Source organism: Ornithorhynchus anatinus, chromosome 2, assembly GCF_004115215.2.
Source record: "Ornithorhynchus anatinus isolate Pmale09 chromosome 2, mOrnAna1.pri.v4, whole genome shotgun sequence".
Taxonomy (NCBI): domain Eukaryota; kingdom Metazoa; phylum Chordata; class Mammalia; order Monotremata; family Ornithorhynchidae; genus Ornithorhynchus; species Ornithorhynchus anatinus.
Genome location: NC_041729.1, coordinates 49,902,280 through 49,924,334, shown reverse-complemented (window position 1 = coordinate 49,924,334; position 22,055 = coordinate 49,902,280). Strand labels below are relative to the sequence as shown.

The 22,055-nt window shown below is 48.6% G+C and overlaps 1 long non-coding RNA gene across 1 annotated transcript; it reads left to right on the top strand.

Moving 5' to 3' along the window:
• Positions 1-337: 337 nt before the first annotated feature.
• Positions 338-8,370, top strand: LOC114807351. The gene is made up of 2 exons (XR_003755420.2): positions 338-402; positions 7,741-8,370. It is a non-coding gene; the product is annotated as an uncharacterized LOC114807351 (long non-coding RNA).
• Positions 8,371-22,055: the final 13,685 nt, after the last annotated feature.

Genomic DNA, 22,055 nt, shown 5'->3' with positions numbered 1-22,055 from the left:
GCCATGGAGACGGCGGGGTCGGGGTCGGGGGCGCGGGGTCCGGGGGTCCTGGGCCGCTGCTCGGGCGCCTTCTGGCTGGCCGTGGCCTTGGACGCGGCGGGGCTGGGCGTGCTGCTCACCGGCGTCTTCGCCGCGCTGCCCTTCTACGACCTGCTGCTCTACGCCGGCGCCATCCTCATCTTCCTCAGCCTCATCTGGTGGGTGTTGTGGTACGCCGGCAACATCGAGGCGCCGCCGCCTCCGGGCGGCCCTCCGGCCGACGCCGCGCCGCCCCCCGCCGCCGGGCTGCTGGGGAGCCTCCGCCGCAGCCTGGGCCGCGCCGCCCCCCGCCGCGGCCGGCCCGGGCCCCGCCTGGTGGGTTTCCCCGCCCCCCGGGACCCGGAGGACGCCTGCCTCTGACCCGTGAGTCCCGTCTCCGTCTCCGTCTCCGTCTCCGTGTCCGTGTCCGTGTCCTCCCGCCCCGATCGGGCCCTGGGCTGGGGCGGGAGGGGAGAGGCGAGGTCGGCGGGTGGGCCCGTGTTGGGGCTCACAATTTCCATCCCCATTTTACAGGCGAGGAAACTGAGGCACAGAGGAGAGATGAGGTCAGTGGGTTTTCCCACTTGGGACGCCCGGGCTTCGTCCCCATTGTACGGGAGAAGAAACTGAGGCACGGGGGAGAGACGGGGTCGGCGGGTGGGCCCGTGTTGGGGCTCACAATTTCCATCCCCATTTTACAGGCGAGAGGACGGAGGCACGGGGGAGCGACGAGGTCGGCGGGTTGGCCCACTTGGGACGCCCGGGCTTCATCCCCATTGTACAGGCGAGGGGACTGAGGCACGGGGGAGAGACGAGGTCAGCGGGTGGCCCCGCGTGGGGCTCACAATTTCCATCCCCATTTTACAGGCGACAGGACGGAGGCACGGGGGAGAGGCGAGGTCGGCGGGTTGGCCCACTTGGGACGCCTGGGCTTCATCCCCATTGTACAGGCGAATAGACTGAGGCACGGGGGAGAGACGAGGTCAGCGAGTTGTCCCATGTGGGGCGCCCAGGCTCCATCCTCATTGTACAGACAAAGGAATTGAGGCACAGGGGAGAGACGAGGTCACCGGGATGTCCCCCGTGAGGCTCATGGTTTCCATCCCCATTTTACAGACGAGGAAACTGAGGCACAGAGGAGAGATGAGGTCAGTGGGTTTTCCCGCCTGGGACGCCCGGGCTTCATCCCCATTGTACAGATGAAGAAATTGAGGCACGGGGGAGAGGCGTGGTCAGCGGGTTGTCCCACATGGGGCTCACGGTCTCCATCCCCATTTTACAGACGAAGAAATTGAGGCTCAGGGGAGAGAAGAGGTCAGCGGGTTGCCCCACGTGGGGCTCACAGGCTTCGTCCCCATTTTACAGGCAAGGGAGCTGAGGCACGGGGGAGAGACAAGGTCATCGGGATGTCCCACGTGGGGCTCACGGTCTCCGTCCCCATTTTACAGACGAGGGAACTGAGGCACGGGGGAGAGACGAGGTCAGCGGGTTGTCCCAGGTGGGGCCCCAGTGTGCCTCCCCATTTTACAGAGGAGGGAACCGAGGCCCAGAGAAGTTCATTCATTCAGTCGTATTTATTGAGCACTTACTGTGTGCTGAGCACTTAAGTGACTTGCCCAAAGGTAATGAGGTTGTCCCAGGTGGGGCTCCCAGTCTTCAGCCCCATTTTACAGGGGAGGGAATTGAGGCCCAGAGAAGCAGCGTGGCTCAGTGGAAAGAACCTGGGCTTCGGAGTCAGAGGTCGTGGGTTCGAATCCCGACTCGGCCACTTGTCAGCTGCGTGACTGTGGGCAAGTCACTTCACTTCTCCGGGCCTCAGTTACCTCATCTGGAAAATGGGGCTGAAGACTGGGAGCCCCACAGGGGACAACCTGATCACCTTGTATCCCCCAGCGCTTAGAACAGTGCTCTGCACATAGTAAGCGCTTAACCAATACCAACATTATTATTAAGTGAAGTGACTTGCCCACAGTCGCACAGCTGATCAGTGGCGGAGCCGGCATTCGAACCCAGGACCTTTGACTCCCAGGCCCGGGCTCTTGCCACTGAGCCACGCCGCTTCTCTAGAAGAGAGGGATAAATAAACGTGGCTCAGTTGGGAGTCAGAGGTTATGGGTTCAAATCCCGGCTCAGCCACCTGTCAGCTGTGCGACTTGGGGCGAGTCGCTTCACTGTGCCTCAGGTACCCCGCCTGTAAAATGGGGATGAAGACCCTGAGCCCCACGAGGGACAACCCGATCACCTTGCGCCTCCCCAGCGCTTAGACCGGCGCTTTGCCCGTAGTGAGCGCTTAACGAATGCCATCGTTATTAAATAAAAATGACAGCGATTCATTCAGTCGAATCTACCGAGCGCCCACTGTGTGCAGAGCACCGGACTAAGCGCTCGATGATCCCCAGCGCGGTGGGGCCGGGGGGAGAGCAAAGGGAACGAATTGGGGCCGTGCGGCGGGGAGGGGGAGATGAGGATAAGGGGGGGGTTAAGTCTGGGAAGGCCTCTGGGAGGAGGCGTGCCTTCAGGGGGGTTTCGAAGGGGGGGAGAGTGATGGTCTGTCGGATCTGGGGAGGGGGAAAGTTCCGGGCCGCGGGCCGGATGGAAGGACGGGGAGAAGGTGGGCACTGCGGGAGCCAAGTGTGCGGGGACGCCTGAGCACGCAGTACGGTCATCTGCCCACAGTAAGCGCTCAGTAAATCCGACCGAAGGACTGGATCGATCCAGATTCGTAATATTTGTCGGTATTAAGCGCTTACTCTGTGCGGAGCCCCGTTCTAAGCGCTGGAGGAGATCCAGGGTCATCAGGTGGTCCCACGGGAGGCTCACAGTCTGCCTCCCCTTTTCACAGATGAGGTCACTGAGGCACAGAGAAGTCAAGTGACTTGCCCTCCGTCAGCTGACAGGTGGCCGAGCCGGGATTCGAACCCGTGACCTCTGGCTCCCGAGCCCGGGCTCTTTCCACTGAGCCGCGCTGCTTCTCTATTGCACGCTCACCGCCTGCGGGCCACTGTAGAGAAGCAGCGTGGCTCGGTGGAAAGAGCACGGGCTTTGGAGTCGGAGGTCCTGAGTTCGAATCCCAGCTCTGCCACTTGTCAGCTGGGTGACCGTGGGCGAGTCATTTAACTTCTCTGTGCCTCAGTTACCTCATTTGTAAAATGGGGATTAAGACTGTGAGCCCCACGTGGGACCTCCTGATTCCCCTGTGTCTACCCCAGCGCTTAGAACGGTGCTCGGCACATAGTAAGCGCTTAGCAAATACCAACATTATTATTATTATTACTGTACTGAACACTCGGGACAGTAGAACAATGAGCAGACCCATTCCCGAGCCTGACGGTCTAGAGGGAGTGGACGGGGTGGAGCAGCCCAGCAGTCAGTAGGGTTTATTGAGCGCCTACCGGATACGGGGGCGCCGGGCTGAGCGATCGGGAGAGGCCAGTCCGGGAGAGTCGCTAGGCCCCATTGATCGGTGGGATTTATTGAGCGCCTACCGGGTGCGGGGTGCTCTGCCCAGCGCTCGGGAGGAGTGAAGACGGGAGAGTCGATAGCTCCCATCGATCACATTTATAAGCGTGATAACTGTGCTATTTGTTAAGCGCTTTCTCTGTCCCAGGCACTGTTCTAAGCACTGGGGTGGAGACGGGGAAACTGGGTCGGACCCGGTCCACGTCGCCACCCCCATTTTACAGGTGAGGCAGCCGAGGCCCGGAGAGGTGAGGTGACTTGTCCGGGGTCGCGCGGCAGGCGAGCGGCGGAGCCGGGATTCGAGCCCGTGACCCTCGGATTCCCGGGGCCGTGGGTGTGTGCAGGCCACTGTACTAAGCGCTTGGGAGAGGCCGGGGCAAAAGCGTTGGTAGACGCCATCGATGGACCGTATTTGAGCCTTTACCGTACGGAACGCGCTCTGCCAAACGCTCGGGAAAGTACAACACGACAGAGTCGGTGGATCCATTCCCTGCCCACGAGGAGCTTCCGCTTTAGAGGGAGACGTTAATATCAATAATGCAAATTAGGGCCATGCAGCAGGGAGGGGAGGAAATGTATATATATGTACTTACAAATTCATACATCTCTCTCTAAAAATTAGGGGGTCATTTATATAGAAATGACCCACCTGTGCCCGAGTGCTAGAGGACTGAGAGAGGGATGACGAAGGGAGCAGATCTAAGCGCCAGGGCGGCAGAGAAAGAAGAAGTGGGGGCTTAGTTAGGGAAGACTTTTCGGAAGAGATGCGCTCTTAATTAGGGAAGCAGCCTGGCTCAGTGGAAAGAGCCCGGGCTTGGGAGTCAGAGGTCGTGGGTTCGAATCCCGGCTCTGCCCCTTGTCAGCCGTGGGACCGTGGGCAGGTCACTTCTCTGGGCCTCCGTGACCTCGTCTGTCAAATGGGGATGAAGACGGTGAGCCCCACGTGGGACAACCTGATCACCCTGTCTCCCCCAGCGCTTAGGACAGTGCCCTGCACACAGTCAGCGCTTAACAAATACCAGCGTTCTTATTAATTAGGCTTCGAAGGTGGAGAGAGTGATCCTTTGGGATGTGAAGAGGGAGGGTGTTGGCAGCGAGAACAGACGAGGTGGAGGGTGAGCGGAGTAGGCCGACGTGAAATGAGCTCAGCGTGTGGGGTGGATTGTGGTAGGAGGGCAGTGCGGTGTAGCGAGCGGGGCCGAACGCCCTAAAGCTGAGGGTAAAAGGTTTGGGGTTTGATGTGGAGGTGGATGAGCGACAACTGGGCCACCCGGGTGAGCTTCATGAACGTCTCGCTTCCCTATTTCTCCCCCCTTCGAGATCAGGGAGGGTCCCCCCTTGCAGAAAGGTTTAGGGGGCGCGCTCCGTTAATAATCATAATGTTGGTATTTGTTAAGCGCTTACTATGGACCAAGCCCTCTTCTAAGCGCTGGGGTAGGTGCAGGGTCATGGGGTTGTCCCCCGTGGGGCTCACAGGCTCCATCCCCATTTTACAGATGAGGCCACCGAGGCACAGAGAAGTGAAGGGACTCTCTCGTGGACCGTGCAGAGCAGACGGCTGACCCGCGCTCCATCAGAAAACTAACTCGCCCCTCAGTGATAATGCTATTTAAGATATTAGGCACTTACGTGGGGCCAAGCGCGGTGTTAAGCAGTGGGGTAGACTCAGCATAAGGCTGTGGGACCCGGTCCCCGCCCCACATGGGGGGGCGAAAGGGAAGCAGTGTGGCTCAGCGGAAAGAGCCCGGGCTTGGGAGTCAGAGGTCACGGGTTCGAATCCCGGCTCCGCCACTTGTCAGCCGTGTGACTGTGGGCAAGTCACTTCACTTCTCTGGGCCTCGGTGACCTCATCTGTCAAATGGGGATGAAGACTGTGAGCCTCACGTGGGACAACCTGATGACCCTGTATCTCCCCCAGCGCTTAGAACAGTGCTCCGCACGTAGTAAGCGCTTAACAAATACCATCATTATTATTATTATGATTATTAAAGGTCCAAGGGGAGGGAGAGCCGGTGTAGGGTGGGTGATAAAGGTAATCATACCATCTACTGGGGTTCCTCCTCAGGCGTTGAGGATGGATGTTTGGATTTGGACGGTCCTGGAAACTGATTCATTCAGTTTTCTTTATTGAGCGCTTACTGCGTGCACAGCACTGTACTCAGCACTGGGGAAAGTACAAAATAACAATAGACGGACACATTCCCCGACCCCGGCCAGAGGCTCCGACTCCCAGGTTATCACAGATGGGGTGACGAGATGTTGCCCGCTACCGTCCGTCTTGTACGAGATTTTTAGGATTTGGTTCTTCCAGGTGCTGCAACTTCCCGAAACCTCAACTCCATAGGTGGGACTAGCCAAGAAAACTTAGAGGAGAGAGCTGAGATGATATCGGTCCTCTGCGGTTTCTTTGCATGTAGAGTGAGAGCCTCTCTGCTCTCTTCCCGTAGTATTAAATTCTTCCGCGGCCCCACCACAGATCCATAAATTACCTCAAATACCACGCTTAGTACAGTGTCCAGCACTTAGTTACAGTGCCTGGCATGTAGTAAATGCTTCACAGATACCATAAAAAAAAATGCCCCGCACCATTCTCATTCCAGAAGGGAGCCCGGGCCAGAAGCCTGTAATGATACTCTTCTTTTCCTCCAGTGCCTCATCCTGGTTGAGGCTGATTCTAGACCCTTCAAAAATAACTGAAAAAAGGATTTTTGTGGTGAAGGGGGAAAAAAAATGGATTTGGGAATTGTACTTCCAGATAGTCCCATTTGATTTAAGCAATATCTATACTTTTCCCAAGCATGGTTGAATGGTTCCAGGATGAGACCATGCAGTATGACGAAGCTGAAAAATTCCTGAATCCCAAAGCGTCTTCCATCCTTCCTCCTAGGACATTTTGGCTCATCAGAAATTATGGTAAAACAGCGCCGTTTTATCGTTACCACTTGGACGCCTGTTTTCTAGAAGAGAGTCCGGTGAAATAGAGAACTCAGCCTACAGATGAGGCGCATGGCACGTTGCAGCCTGTAGTTAACCGGGAGAAACAAATTTTTCTGAATTCATATTTTATTCACAAAGGTTGTTTGGGGTGGGCCAATTTTAACAAAACAGAAATTACACTGATAGGCGGAAAAGAGTTAAAATGGCTGACCCGGTGTTGCCTCTTTTTAAAAAAAGAAACAAAAGCACCAAAGGACTTCAGGGAGAGGGGTGCTAATATTACTGCAAGAGAACTGAGACCTTCTTTTCAGGTGTTCTGTACCGAAGGTTGCAGAGAAGGAGATCGATGTATACTTTGTTGTTCTTTGGAGACGGTTTACACTTCGAATCTGGTCATTCTTGCAGTAACCAGGTTGAAACCAGGATGAGTAAGAACAGAAAAGTCAACAGGGTTGTCGGAAGCTCTGCAGCGTTCTAAAGGGGAAGAATCTTTTACATCTCGTGTCAGAATCACTTGAAGAGATATCAGAAAAATCTTCGCTCTGCTACTCAAATTATTCCTCAAAAGCAAAAGAGTAACCAACTTAATAAGAAACTTTTAAAGAAAATTTTTTAAAGAGAATTTTATGTGGGTTTTAAATTGAGACCTAGTCATTTTTGTGACTTGTTGGATCAGAATTTTCGAGGGGCAATCGCTGGGAAGCAACAAGCTGATTTTTCCGACCTAAGTAAAGGAGAGATGTGAGGGTCCAGTGGGGATAGTTTGTGGCACCAAACTGCCAGGGAAACAGTCAAGAACAGAAGTCTAAGCAAATAGAGAGGTTTGGATTGTGGCATATAGAGGGTGTGACATGTACTTTGAGGCCATTGAGGGAAGGGTGCAGCCTAATCAAAGATTAGAGTAGGCCAGAGGTACGCGTATATATACATATATATATATATACACACACACACATATATATATACACACACACAAATATATGTATGTATATATATATACACACACATACATATGTACATATATTTGGGAAAGGTCTGCAAGACTCATTGGGTCAGGGATGCACACACATAGTTAGCAGGTTCTGAGGTTTCCCTCTTAATTTTTAGAAATAGCAGTCATTTTTTCCATGAAATGAAAGATGACTTTCGAATATCATTCCCTGAGAAATGGCCTTCCTGGGGGGTCTTCCAAGTTCTTCCAAGCAAAGCTCTACTTCCAAAGAGATAGTCGAAGTCAGTTTAACTTTTCGTGTACTCTCTTTCTGACTCTGACAAAATAGAGATAATTCTCATTTTCAAAGTCACATTCTTTTTTTTTTTCCCCAGAACACACCAAATTTGCTGCCACAGGGCACAACTTGTGGGCTAATCTCAGGTTGGAAAACTTCACCCTCTGGAATGTTCTCCCATGTCCTTCCTAGACTCCGAACCAATGAGAGACTGGTGGCACCGTGACTCTGCCGAGTATACATATTCCAGTGTTGTGGAGACTTTTCCCGACGTCCGAAATCCAGCTATTTATTGCCAGCATTTCAAGCCATATCTAAGGTCTATTGTTGCAGATGTACCCTTTGCAGAAGCAAATTGGTTTACAGCCTAAAGACAGACCTTCAAGTCAAGTCCTTCAGCATTCCACGTGAAAATTTCTTGAATATTTGGGGACATGAAAAACTATCGTATTGAATTACCATAAAATTTACCTCAGAGATGGAACTATCTTACCTGTGAGTGCTTTGAGACCTCTTTGGGAAGCCTAAGTAGCTACGGTCTAATTTTAGAAACAGCTGATGCAATGTGTCTAAATGTGAAATTAGCATGTTTTTCTATGGCCTGTTTGCTGATTTGTAAATTTTTAAGACTTAGTAGTTTTATTTTCTATTTTCCCATGGTTTTACACTTGGTACAGGATCATGGCCCATTTCAACTGGTTTTCAAATAAAATTTATTTGGAATGACTATTTGTACTAGCCTCTTTCTTTCTACCGTCAGTGGATTAAAAGAAGCTGCCAAGAGTATACCTGAAATGTATGAAAGGTCCAGTTCTTGACGGTTAGAAAATTGGTCTCTCTATTTTTGCTCTCAAGTGATTTCCCCGCTTTGTATTTTTAGCCTTCTCTTGCCTTTAAGCATTCCTTTCCCTTCATTCTCCTCTTGTCCTTTCCCACTACCTGTCGCTTCCTTCCTTTATATACTGTAGATTTCTAAATATTCTACGTATCTAAATATAATCTATATTTTTGAACAGAAAACCATTTGTTCTAAGCAAGTTGTTCTTCGAAGGGAACCTAGAACATCAAGCGCTCAATAGGTGGAACACTTTCCCTTAAAATCAATGACTTATAAGCTAAGGATTGTTAGTCATACACTTGAACATCTACAAAGCACTTGGAGATAACTGTGGGGTTTGTTAAGCGCTTCCCAGGTGCCAAGAACTTTACTAAACACAGAGATACAAAATAATCAGCCCTGGGGAGCTCAGAGGGAGGGAGAAGTAGCGGATCCCATTTTACAGATGAGGAAACTAAGGCCCAGAGAAGTTAAGCACCCAAGGTCACACAGCAGGCAAGTGGCAGAGCAGGAATTAGAATCCAGGTCCTGTGATTCCCAATCCTGTGCTCTTTCCATTAAACCACGCTGAGCACTTTGCATTTTTATGAGATCCTCCGGATTACAGGTCCAGGGAATAATTCAAAGATCCTCCAGGTTACAGAGTCAAGAAATAATTTGAGCACTTTGCATTTTTATGAGATCCTCTGGATTGCACATTTAAGGAATACTTCAAAGATCCTCCAGATTACAGATTCAAGAAATAATTCGAGCACTTTGCATTTTTATGAGATCTTCCGGATTACAGATTCAAGAAATAATTCGAGCACTTTGCATTTTTATGAGATCCTCTGGATTACAGATTCAAGGAATAATTCAAAAATCCTCCAGATTACAGAGTCAAGAAATAATTCAAAGCAACAGGGGGAGGATGATGAGATCCTCCAGATTACTGATTGAAGAAATAAGTCAAAGCAACAGGGGGAGGATCTTTCTCTTTCCTCCCAGAGTTACTTAAGGCAGCCTAAAAAAGTCCCTTTTTGTCTCCTTCTTGGGTTAAACAGTAAAGATGTGATTGAATCTTATCTGAAGTTAATAAAGGTGGCTCCTAAAACCCTATGAGTAACCCCATGAGTTTGTGAGCCTCAGGTGGTGCCACTGTAAGCCTCTTTAGATTCATGATACTCATTCAATAGTATTTATTTTCAATAGTATTTATTGAGCGCTTACTATGGGCAGAGCACTGTATTAAGCACTTGGAATGAACAAGTCGGCAACAGATAGAGACAGTCCCTGCCGTTTGACGGGCTTACGGTCTAATCGACCAGGTCTGATAGACCAGGGTAGTTCATGGGATCAAAATTAAACCAACATAGATTCGTTTGTTTTTTAATAAAACAGCGATCGAGACTGGAACACTGTTGTTGTTTTTTTTTAATAAAGGGGAAATGTTTTTTAGAAGCTTCTAGGTATTACTCTATAAGGCACCAAAAAATAAGTCATTTTAGTGGGCGAAACCAGGTTGGCTGCTTTGGTTAATGTTTGGTTGGAACTAGTCTTCAAAGACTGGCCTATACGTGCGGGTGTCTGATGGCAGAGTTCAGTACTATTTAAATGATTATTTTCCAGAAGCCACTTTTATGTAAAGGTTATTCTCAAGCTAAATTGAGACTTCTTCAGTCCCTTTTTTTGAAGCACCTAGTATGTGGGCTTTTTTCGTTGGTTTCTTTTTAGGGTATTTGTTAAGCTCTTAACTACGTGCCGGGCACTGTTCTGATCGCTGGGGTAGATATAAGGTCATCAGGTTGGACGCTGCTCTTCTCCTACACAGGGCTCGTAGTCAACCCCCATTTTAAAAGGGAAGTAATCGACACACAGAAAAGGTAAGTGACTGGCCCGAGATCACACAGCAGACAAGTGGCGGAGACGGGATTCACTCAGTTGTATTTATTGGGCGCTTACTGTGGACAGAGCACTAACCTAAGTGCTTGGGAGAGTGCAGTACAGCTGTAAAGGGTCACATTCTCGGCCCGCATTGAGCTTACAGTCTAGAGCTTCACGTGGGACAACCTGGTGACCCTGTATCTACCCCAGCGCTTAGAACAGTGCTCTGCACATAGAAAGCGCTTAACAAATACCAACATTGTTAGAGGCGGAGAGACGGACGTTAATATAAAGAAATTACAGATACGTCCTTCAATGCTGTGCGGCTGGGATCGAGGAAGAACAAAGGGAGCGAGTCAGGGATTAGAACCCAGGTCTTCTGACTCCCAGGTCCATGCACTTTCCACGCTGCTTCTCAGCTATTTTTCACACTAGAGCATTCTAAATGCCTAACTGCCTTCGCTTCATCTTAGCAATTAGTAGATTTTGTGTTGTCCACCAGAACCGACCGACCGGCAGCCAGGCCTATGGAGCGGAACTGAGAGGACAAGAGTGACTCCATTTTAGCGAGTCCAGGGCTTCCTTCCATTTTACGGTCCCCTCCAGTTTGTTTTATGATCCCCTCCAGTTGGTGAAATCGTGGACCCCCAGACAAGAAAGATAACCCCAACATTCTTTTGACTCCCACGTCAAGAATCCATGGTCGCTTCATGTCGTTAATCCCTGACTGCGGCGGCTAATTGTCGACTGCACCCCTGCTTATCTCCGGAAAATAGGAACTGAACCCCCAGGAACTGATGGCGAACTCCCCCATTCCTCCCTTCCTTACTAATTGGCCGTCTGCTTCAATAAAGGCAATGTTCTGAGGGAGGCTCGGGGCTCCACGCCACTCGGATCCCACCGGGACCAACGGACGTGTAGCCGCTTTCCTCCTTTCAGCACTATCCCCACTCCTGTCTCCGAGTCTTTCTATCTATATCACCGCCTGGGGTGATCGAACCCTGTGATCGGAATTGCCGATCTTCACTCCGATGCTTTCAGGTTATTTTTCGGGGATATTTTGTACTGTAGAAATGTGTTAGAACTAAATAGGAAGGAATTTTTAACATTCAGTTAAACAGATTTGTCAAATCTACTCAATTTACCGTCCTGAGAACATCAGGGAAAGTCACGGCAGCCTGCAGTGCTCTTCTTAAGGGAAACCTTCCACTCACCTCTTTTCTCTTGCTCTCTATTTTCGTGTTTCACAACGTGGTAAAAACAGCTACAGTGCAGCTACAGCAGAATTCCTTCACCTCCAGGTCGTATTGCCCGTGAGAATCGAAACGGTGGGAGTTTGAAGTCGCCGAGGTCACTGCTGTGGAGACATTTATCCTATTAGGGGGCACTTTTTTTTTTAATCGTATTCATAAAGTGCTTACTATGTGCCAGGCACTTTACTAAGCACTGGGGAAGATAATTGGGTTGGACTCAGTCAAGTGCTTACTATGTGCCAGACATTTTATTCATTCATTCATTCAATAGTATTTATTGAGCGCTTACTATGTGCAGAGCACTGTACTAAGCGCTTGGAATGTACAAATCGGTAACAGATAGAGTCCCTGCCCTTTGACGGGCTTACAGTGGGGTAGATAATTGGGTTGGACACAGTCCCTGCCCCACAGAGGCCTTGCAGTCTCCATCTCCATTTTATAGATGAGATAATGGAGGCACAGAGAAGTTAAGTGTCTTGCCCAAGGTCACGCAGTGGGCAAGTGGCAGAGTCAGGATTAGAACCCAGGTCCCCGGACTCCCAGGACTGCGTTCTTTCCACTGGGGTGCCCTGCTCCTCTTTCCCTAGTATAGTCCCTGCATCCACGCTCCCTGCTCAATGCACTGAGTGACTATTTTAAAAACTTTCAATAAGCCACAGCACTGTCCAAGACAATGATAGTGTATTCCTTTGGTGTATCTGAGATTTTCTATGTTTTAGGGTAGTTCTCTATTGACTTAAAATGAGCTTATTTCAAATACTGTTTAAAAGCAGAAAAAGAAGAGGTTTTTTTTTTTTTTTGATTGTTTTCCTTTTAGTGATTTGTGAAGATGTGACATCTTGGGGGAAGAATAATTAATAGTTTTGTGAAAGTGTTAGAATCTGTCCTCATTTACTAGTTCAGCACATTGTGTAAACAGCTTAATATAGTTTTATCAATGTATCTACTGCTTTGTTCATGGCATTTGCTAAGCTCTCACTGTGTGCCAGGCGCTGTACTAAGAGCTGGGATAGATACAAGCTAATCAGGTTGGATACAGTCCATGTTCCATGTGGGGCTTGCCATCTTAACCCCCATTTTAGAGATGAGGCAACTGAGGCCCAGAGAAGTGAAGTGACTTGCCCCAGATCACCCAGCAGACAGGTGGGCGAGCCGGAATTAGAACCCAGGTCCTCCTGACTCCCAGGCCCGTGCTCTGTCCACTAGGCCATGCTGTTTCTCGCTTAATAAAAATAATAATAATAATGATGATGATGACTGTGGTTTTTGTTAAGTGCTTACTATGAAGCAGACACTGTCCTAAGCACTGGGGTGAATACAAAAAATCAAGTTGGACACAGGGACTGTGTCCTAACCCCCATTTTACAGACAAGTTTACTGAGGCACAGAGAAGTGAAGTGATTTGCCCAAAGCCACACAGCAGACGAGTGGCGGAGCCGGGATCAGAGCCCCATGACCTTCTGACTCCCTGGCCTGGGTTCCGTCCACTATGCCATGATTTATTCGCTTAATGGTTGGGATGGAAATAAAAAATCTATTGCTTTTATTGCTAGGGTTTTAATAAAACTCTGTAAATTGCCCCTTCCGCTCCCTGGTCTAAAACTCATTTTTTATACCAATAGCACAGGTTATCTTGATTTACCAGACCGATTCCTCAGGGCCTTTTTCCATCTTAATGCGACAAAAGTATTGATATTGGAATATAAATTTTAAATTTATATCATAAACAATTGTATTTAGTTAGCATTTACTCTGTGCCAGTCACTGTGGTAGATATGGTGTATGCAGATGGGACACGATCCCTGGCTCACAAGGGGCTCTGAGTCAAGTAGGAGGGAGGCTGGGTAGTCCCCATTTTAGAGAGGAGGAAACTGAGGTACAACGGAGAAAACTGCACTGATTGGCACGGATTTTGTCTCCTAATCTCTATCGTATTGTAATACTAATACAATACAATACTGAGATACTAAGTGCCACGCTCTTAGTATGGTGTTCTGCACACAGTAAGCGCTCAATAAATACCATTGATTGAGTGATTAAGTGATTTGTCCAAGCTCACGGAAGAGGCAAGTGGCAGAGCTGGGATTAGAATCCAGGTCCTCTGACTCTCCCGGGCCCGAGCATTTTTCACCAGGCTATACTGCTTCCCAATGAAAACTGATCGTAATCAGTATGTTGATTTTCTTAGGTAATTTGCCGCTGGACTTTGAGAAATGAAAAACGTTTAAGGCAATGAGGATTCAGACAACTATCACCTCTAGCAATAGGCTTTCACATCAGACATGTGAATCTACTATCTCCGGGAGGCACATACTCCTCCTGGAGCCGACAATAGTTAGTACTTTGTATTTTTATGTATTTTCCAATTGCTATTATGAAATATCACGCAGGGTGAATTTCTAGTCAAATACCATGTGGTACAATTCAATATGATACATAAAAATTGGACCTTAGACATCTGTTAATTATTAACATCTATGATCAAGATAGTATAAATTGCCCTCTCTTTTTTTTTTTTAACAACTCTTTGCCGTTAAGCTATTTATATTGCTACACTTACATAAAACCAGATTACACCCCCACTTACAACACTTTGCAGGTCTGGTCACCCAATCTTAGGAAGTTAGAAAGGACAGAGGGGAAGCAGCGAGGCCTAGTGGATAGAGCACAGGCCTGGGAGTCTGAAGGTCCTGGGTTCTAATCCCATCCCTGCCCCTCATCTGCTGTGTGATTTTGGACAAATGGCTCAACTACTCTGTGCTTCAGTTACCTCATCTGTAAAACGGGGATTAAGGCCGTGAGCCCCATATTGGACGTGGCCTGTGTCCAACTTGACTAACCTGTTTCTACCCCTGTGCTTGGTACAGGGTCTGGCACATAGTAAATGCTGAATAAATGCCATAAAGGGGAAAAAAAAATAGATGGAGCAGGAGGAGGAACAGTCTTAATCCCCATTTGACAGATGAGGTAACTGAGGCCCAGAGAAGTGAAATGACTTGTCGCAGCAGACCCCAGTCAGAGCCGGGATTAAAATTTCTCATCTTTCCCAGACTGAAGAATCCCAATGAAAAGTTACCTCCCCAAGCTGGGCTGAGTAGACCGTTGAAGGGACTGATCAAGTCTCATATTTTCACATTTTAAATATGGCTTTTGCTTCCCCTCTCCGTCAGGCACAGCGTGGCTCAGTGGAAAGAGCCCGGGCTTGGGAATCAGAGGTCATGGGTTCTAATCCCGGCTCCGCCGCATGCCAGCTGTGTGACTTTGGGCAAGGTACTTCACTTCAAGGTACCTCAGTGACCTCATCTGGATAATGGGGATTAAAACTGTGAACCCCCCGTGGGACAACCTGATGACCCTGCATCTCCCCCAGCGCTTAGAACAGTGCTTTGCACAGAGTAAGCGCATAACAAATACCAACATTATTATTATTTAAAGAAAGGCAGTTGACAAGCGTTATCCATTGTCAGTGGCTTTTTTGGCCTGATCCCTGATCACTGGCAGGAATCGTGCCCACCAACTCTCTTTCAATAATAATAACTGTGGTACTTGTAAAGTGCTTATTCCGTGCCAGGCACCGTATAAAACGCTGGGGTAGACCCAAGATAATCAGGTTGGACATAGTACCTGGCCCACATGGGGCTCGCAGTCTGAGACGAGGGAAAACAGGTTTTGAATCTCCATTTTACAGCCGAAGAAACGAAGGCGCAGAGAAACCGGGACAGGGATTGTCTATCTACTCTTCCGTGTTGTATTCTCCCAAGTGCTCTGACCCTCGACCTGCCCCCAGAATATGCTCCATAAATACCACTGATGGATTGGTTTAGCCAAGGTTACACAGCAGGCAAAATGGCCGGGCAGGGATTAGAACCCAGGTCCCCTGACTCCCAGGCCCATGCTCTTTCTACTAGGCCACACTGCTTTACGTTAATGGATCAGTCTCGTGGCTTCGCCAGCCCGGTTTTCTCTCTCTGATGATGACGAAAGAATGCTGACAGGTGGCATAAGGGCTTCCCTTCATTCATTCATTCACTAGTATTTATTGAGCGCTTACTATGTGCAGAGCACTGTACTAAGCGCTGGGAATGGACAATTCGGCAACAGATAGCGACAATCCCTGCCCATTGACGGCTTTACAGTCTAATCAGGATAATCATCCTGATTGTTAGAGATTTAACATGCCTAACGGTCCCACCGCTAGGCCAGGCAGGAATATGGCCTCCTCCACTAAACCGTAAGCTCCTTGAAGGTGGAGATAGTGGTCTTGCAACAGTACTGTGCTCTCTCCGGCGCTTCTTCTTTTATTTATTGTGGCATTTGTTAAGCGCTTACTATGTGCAAAGCACTGTTCTAAGAGCTGGGGAGGATACAAGGTGATCAGATTGTCCCACGTGGGGCTCGCAGTCTTCACCCCCATTTTACAGATGAGGGAACTGAGGCACAGAGAAGTGAAGTGCCCAAAGTCACACAGCTGGCAAGCGGCTGAACCGGGATTTGAGTTTAGTACCGTGCTTGGCACAGGGTAAGCACTTGTTAAATTTCTCCAACTGATTGATTAATAGTGGAAAGAATGTGGGATCGGGAGTCGAAAGACCTGGATTCTAGTCCAAGCTGTCTCTTCCATGCTGAGGCCTTAGGTGGTAAGTCACTGAAGTTATCTGTTGCCTCACTTTCCTCATCGGTAAAAGACCTGTTTTTCTTCGGTCTTAGGCTTGGGGACAGGGACTGTGCTGATCTGATTCTCTTGTTTCCAGCACAGTGCCTGACCCTTAGAAAGCCCTCAATAAACACCATCATAGTTAATACTCTTCTTCAACTTCCAGATGTCTTTTGGTCTACCCAACTTCTTGATGTGATGAATTCCGTGGGCTTATCACCTGCTGTGACAATGGATTTCAGTTTATTCGCTTTGAACCATCCACATTCATGCTTCAGTGACTTCGTCCAGCCCGTTGTTTAGATTGTGAGCCCGTCATTGGGCAGGGATTGTCCCTATCTGTTGCCGAATCGTACATTCCAAGCGCTTAGTACAGTGCTCTGCACATAGTAAGCGCTCAATAAATAACGACTGAATGAATGAATCCAGGTGTTAGGGGATTTGGGGAGTAACAATTCCATGTCTATGATTTTGTAGGTTTTAGTCATGCTCCCTCTCAGCCTCCCTCTTTCCTCAAATGAACCTTTTACAAACTCTCTTCAGAGGTGCTGAAAATGCCAAAACATCGATTTGCTTCATCTTTTTCTTGCCCCTGAGAGCAAAATGGCCAAGGAGGAGGCCAGGGCGGGAGAAGGAAATACAAATCCCTTGAATAATATGGAAATTTTAGAGGACTTCCCCTGACAAAGTCCTCATTTCCTCTTCTCCCACTCCCTTCTGCATCACCCTTGCATTTTTTTTTTTTTTTTGCTATTTGTTAAGCACTTACTATGTGCCCAGCATTGTTCTAAGCTCTGGGGTACATACAAGGTAATCGGGTTGGACACAGTCCTTGTCCCACACGAGGCTCACGGTATCAATCCCCATTTTACTGATGAGGAAACTGAGGCACAGAGAAGTGAAGTGACTTGCCCAAAGTCACAGAGCAGACAAGTGGCAGAGCTGCTACTAGAAGCCAGGTCGCTCTGAGTCCCGGCCACACTGCTTCCCACTTGGATATCGTTTATTCATTCAATCACATTTATTGCGCACTTACTATGTGCAGGGCACTGTACTAAGCGTTTGGAATGGACAATTCGGCAACAGATGGAGACAATCCCTGCCCAACAACGGGCTCCCAGTCTAAACGGGGGAGACAGACATTAAAACAAAACAAAAGGAATAGTCTGGCATCAATATCATCTAGAGAAATAGAATCGTCGATCTAGACACATCATTAACAAAATAAATAGGGCAATAAATAATATATAACAAATAGGCACAGTGCTGTGGGGAGGGGAAGGAGGACGAGCAGAGGAGGGAGTAGGGGGGATGGGGAGGTGGGGCAGAGGGAAAGGGGGGCTCAGTCTGGGAAGGCCTCCTGGAGGAGGTGAGCTCTCACTAGGGCTTTGAAGAGGGGAAGAGAGTTAGTTTGGCGGATGTTGAGGAGGGAGGATGTTCCAGGGCAGCGGGAAGGACCTGGGCAGGATTTACACCCTCTATTCACCCCCTCCTTCAGCCCTATAAGCACTATCTGTCATTTATGTATTTATATTAATGTCTCCAGTCTACTACTTCTTAAGATTCATGAGCTCCTGTAATCCATTCAGTTTTGATTTCAGCAACTTCTTAAAGTAGCTGGGTACACGTTTTCCCCAAGCAAATGTTATTCTCAGTTAAATTCCTCTATTGTATCTAGTTCATTTGGAAATATTTTGCTAATCGAGGTCAGCAAAACCTTTTCCAGATGAACTAGGGAGAATATAAATTACGTCTTTCTCCTTGCGTGTTTTCTATTCAAGCAACCCGTGTTTACTTGATTTCTAGATAAGCACTGGGAGAATTGGTAAGACTGAGCCCGCAGGTCTCAAATGTATCCCCGGATAATGATGTTTCACAGCTGCTAGGAGCTGTTTATTTTCCCCTTTCTCCTCATGTGCCAGACCTTTTGTCTAGTAGATAATCACTTACCTTAAAGCTGCAAAGACACCTTTATATTCATTTTTCATGAGATCAGCATTTTTATTGATCATTATTTGACCTGCACTCGTTTTTCCTAGTTTTTCCTGAGACCTCCATTGCTGATGTGCTCTAAAAACAAGGTAGAAGCTTCAAGCCGTCAATCAGTCAATGAATCAGTTGTATTTACTGAGCGCTTGCTGTGTGCAGAGCACTGTACTAAGTGCTTGGGAGAGCGATAATAATAATTGTGGCATTTGTTAGGCGCTTCCTATATGCCGGGCACTGTACTAAGTGCTGGGGTGAACACGAGCAAATCGGGTTGAACCCAGCCCTGTGCCACGTGGGGCTCACGGCCTTAATCCCCATTTTACAGATGAGGTCACTGAGGCCCGGAGAAGCAAAGTCACTTGCCTGAGGTCCCACAGCAGATAAATGGCAGACCCGGAATTAGAACCCAGGTCCTTCTGATTCCCAGGTTCGGGCTCTATCCACTAATAATAATAATAATAATGATGTTGGTATTTGTTAAGCGCTTACTAGGTGCAGAGCACTGTTCTAAGCGCTGGGGTAGATACAGGGTCATCAGGTTGTCCCCCATGAGGCTCACATTTAGTCTCCATTTTACAGATGAGGTCACTGAGGCCCAGAGAAGTGAAGTGACTTGCCCACAGTCACTCAGCTGACAAGTGGCAGAGCCAGGATTTGAACCCATGACCTCTGACTCCCAAGCCCGGGCTCTTTCCACTGAGCCGCACTGCTTCTCTAGGCTTTGCATAGTCCATTAACTACATTTATTGTCAGTCAAATGTATTCATTGTGCGCTTAGTGTGGGCGAGCAGTTGTACTAAGCCGACTGGGAGAGCACAGTATGACAATAAACAGCCCACGACAAGCTTAGAGTCTGGGGGCGGGGCAGAGACATCATTAATATAAATAAATAAATGACAGAGATGTATATGAGTTTGGTGGGGCTGGGAAGGGGGATGAAAAAAGGGAGCAAGTCAGGACGATGCAGAAGGAAGTGGGAGAAGAGGAAAGGAGGGTTTTGTCAGCGAATACAACGCAACAAAATTAGCAGACGCGTTCCCTGCCCATCACGAATTGGGAGAATGTCGGAGAGTTGAGACAGCAAATCTCTCTTCGGTGGTGCAGGTTAGATCTTCATCCCAGAAACTATTATTTTTCCTTCCTCTATACATTCACTACAAATCTACCTATCCTTGCCCTCAAAGGTAAGACGAATTGCCCTTCTGCTTTCAGTTCTCGATCAATCATATTTATTAAGCAATTATTCTGTACAGAGCCCTGTGCTAAGCACTTAGGAGAGTACAGTATAACACAGTTGGTAGACAAGCTTCTCTTCCAAAAAAGCTTTCCGTGGTGTAAGTTTACAGCTCTGCCATGAATCAATCGATCAGCCAATATTATCGAATGCTTTTTCCCCATTGAACACTGTGCTAAGTACTTGGGAAAGTACAATAGTGTAACTAGAAAACATTCCCTGCCCTCCAAAGGGCTACAATCTATTGTGGAAGACGTACAAAAAAGACACGCTAGAAGCGGCGTGGCTCAGTGGATAGAGCCTGGGCCTGGGAGTCGGAAGGACCTGGGTTCTAATCCCGGCTCTGCCTCCTGCCTGCCGCGTGATCCTGGGCAAGTCCCTTCACTTCTCCGGGCCTCAGTTCCCTCACCTGTAAAATGGAAATTAAGACCGGGAGCCCCATGAAGGACCTGATTAGTTTGTATCCACCCCAGCGCTTGGGACTTAAGAACGTGTTAAGGACAGGGTTTAACAAACACCACAATTATTATTTATTATTATTATTATTAAGAAAATAAATGACCGGAGTGGGGAAGCAGCAAAATTTAAGGATAGGTATGTGTGCGCTTTGGAGGAGTGGGGAGTGCTGAGGCGAAGCAGATGGGGCTGAAGTGGCAGCAGGAGGGGAAATGGTGGAGAGATGAGAGATTAATCAGGATGCGATAATTAGTGAAGATAATTATGGTACTTGTTAAGTGCTTACTACGCATCAGGCTCTATACTAAGCGCTGGGGTAGACACGAGTTAATCAGGTTAGACGCAGTCCCTGTCCCACATCGGTAAAATGGAGACTGAGTGTGAGCCCCATATAGAGAAGCAGCGCAGCTCAGCGGAAAGAGCCCGGGCTTGGGAGTCAGAGGTCATGGGTTCGAATCCCGGCTCTGCCACTTGGCAGCTGTGTGACTGTGGGCAAGACACTTCACTTCTCTGGGCTTCAGTTCCCTCATCTGCGAAATGGTGATTAACTGTGAGCCTCACGTGGAACAACCTGATGACCCTGTATCTCTCCCAGCGCTTAGAACAGTGCTCTGCACATAATAATAATAATAATGTTGGTATTTGTTAAGCGCTTACTATGTGCCGAGCACTGTTCTAAGCGCTGGGGTAGACATAGGGGAATCAGGTTGTCCCACGTGGGGCTCACAGTCTTAATCCCCATTTTACAGATGAGGGAACTGAGGCACAGAGAAGTTAAGTGACTTGCCCACAGTCACACAGCCGACAAGCGGCAGAGCTGGGATTCGAACTCATGAGCCCTGACTCCAAAGCCCATGCTCTTTCCACTGAGCCACGCTGCTTCTCCAATAGTAAGCGCTTAACAAATACCAACATCATTATTATTATTATGGGACAGGGAATGCGTCCAACCTGACTGACTTGTATCCACCCAGAGTTTAGTATAGCGCTTGACCCGTAGTAAGCGCCTAACAGTTGCCGTAATTATTATTATTACAGTGCTCTGCACCCAGTAAGCGCTCAGTAAATACGACTGACTCGAATTGAATTAAATGCCGTCGATGGATTTGCTCAGTGGAGGAAGAAAGGGTGGATTGGCCAAGTGGGTAAAGCAAGAGAAGATTCAGATAGTCTTCAAAGCCTGCTTGTTGCTGTATGGAGTTCCTAAAAAGAGGGATCCTAAATCGCTGTTAGATAACATTTCTACTAGGCTGTTTACGAGCGCCGATAATTGGCCGGGCCGCGGTGCGTGACGACGGCAGAGTAAGGCATTGGAGGCGAGGTCCCGGGGGAGCGGGCAGAAGGGGCCTCGGCTTGGAGTTGTTTGGAGAGGTGCCGCCACCCTGGGAAGCCCCGCTCCCCGATTCTGTAGCCCTCGGGAGCTGGTAGAGGACGGACACAGAGACAAAGAGAGAGTGTCCTCGAAAAATAACCCCGAAGTGTCACCGTGAAGATCGGCAATTCCCATCAGAGGTTTCGATCACCCCAGGCGGTGATATAGATAGAAGGACTCGGAGACAGAAGTCAGGGCAGCGCAGAAAGGAGGAAAGCGGCTACACGTCCGTTGGTCCCGGTGGGATACCAGTGGCGTGGAGCCCCGAACCTCCCTCGGAACATTGCCTTTATTGAAGCATTCGGCCAATTAGTGAGGAAGGGAGGAATGGGGGAGTTCGCCTTCAGTTCCTGGGGGTTCAGTTCCTATTTTCTGGAGATAAGCGGGTGTGCAGTCGACAATTAGCCGCGGCAGTCAGGGGTTAACGACATGAAGCGATCACGGATTCTTCGCGAATGTTGGCGTTATCTTTCTTGTCTGGGATTCCACGATTTCACCAACTGGAGGGGCTCATAAAACAAACAGGAGGGGACCGTAAAATGGAAGGAAGTCCTGGACTCGCTAAAATGGAGCCACTCTTGTCCTCTCAGTTCCGCTCCATAGGCCTGGCTGCCGGTCGGTCGGTTCTTGTGGACAACAGAGAGAAAGAGACATCTATTAATAATAATAATAATGATGGCATTTGTTAAGTGCTTACTCTGGGCAAAGCACTGTTTTAAGCGCTGGGGAGGATACAAGGTGATCGGGTTGCCC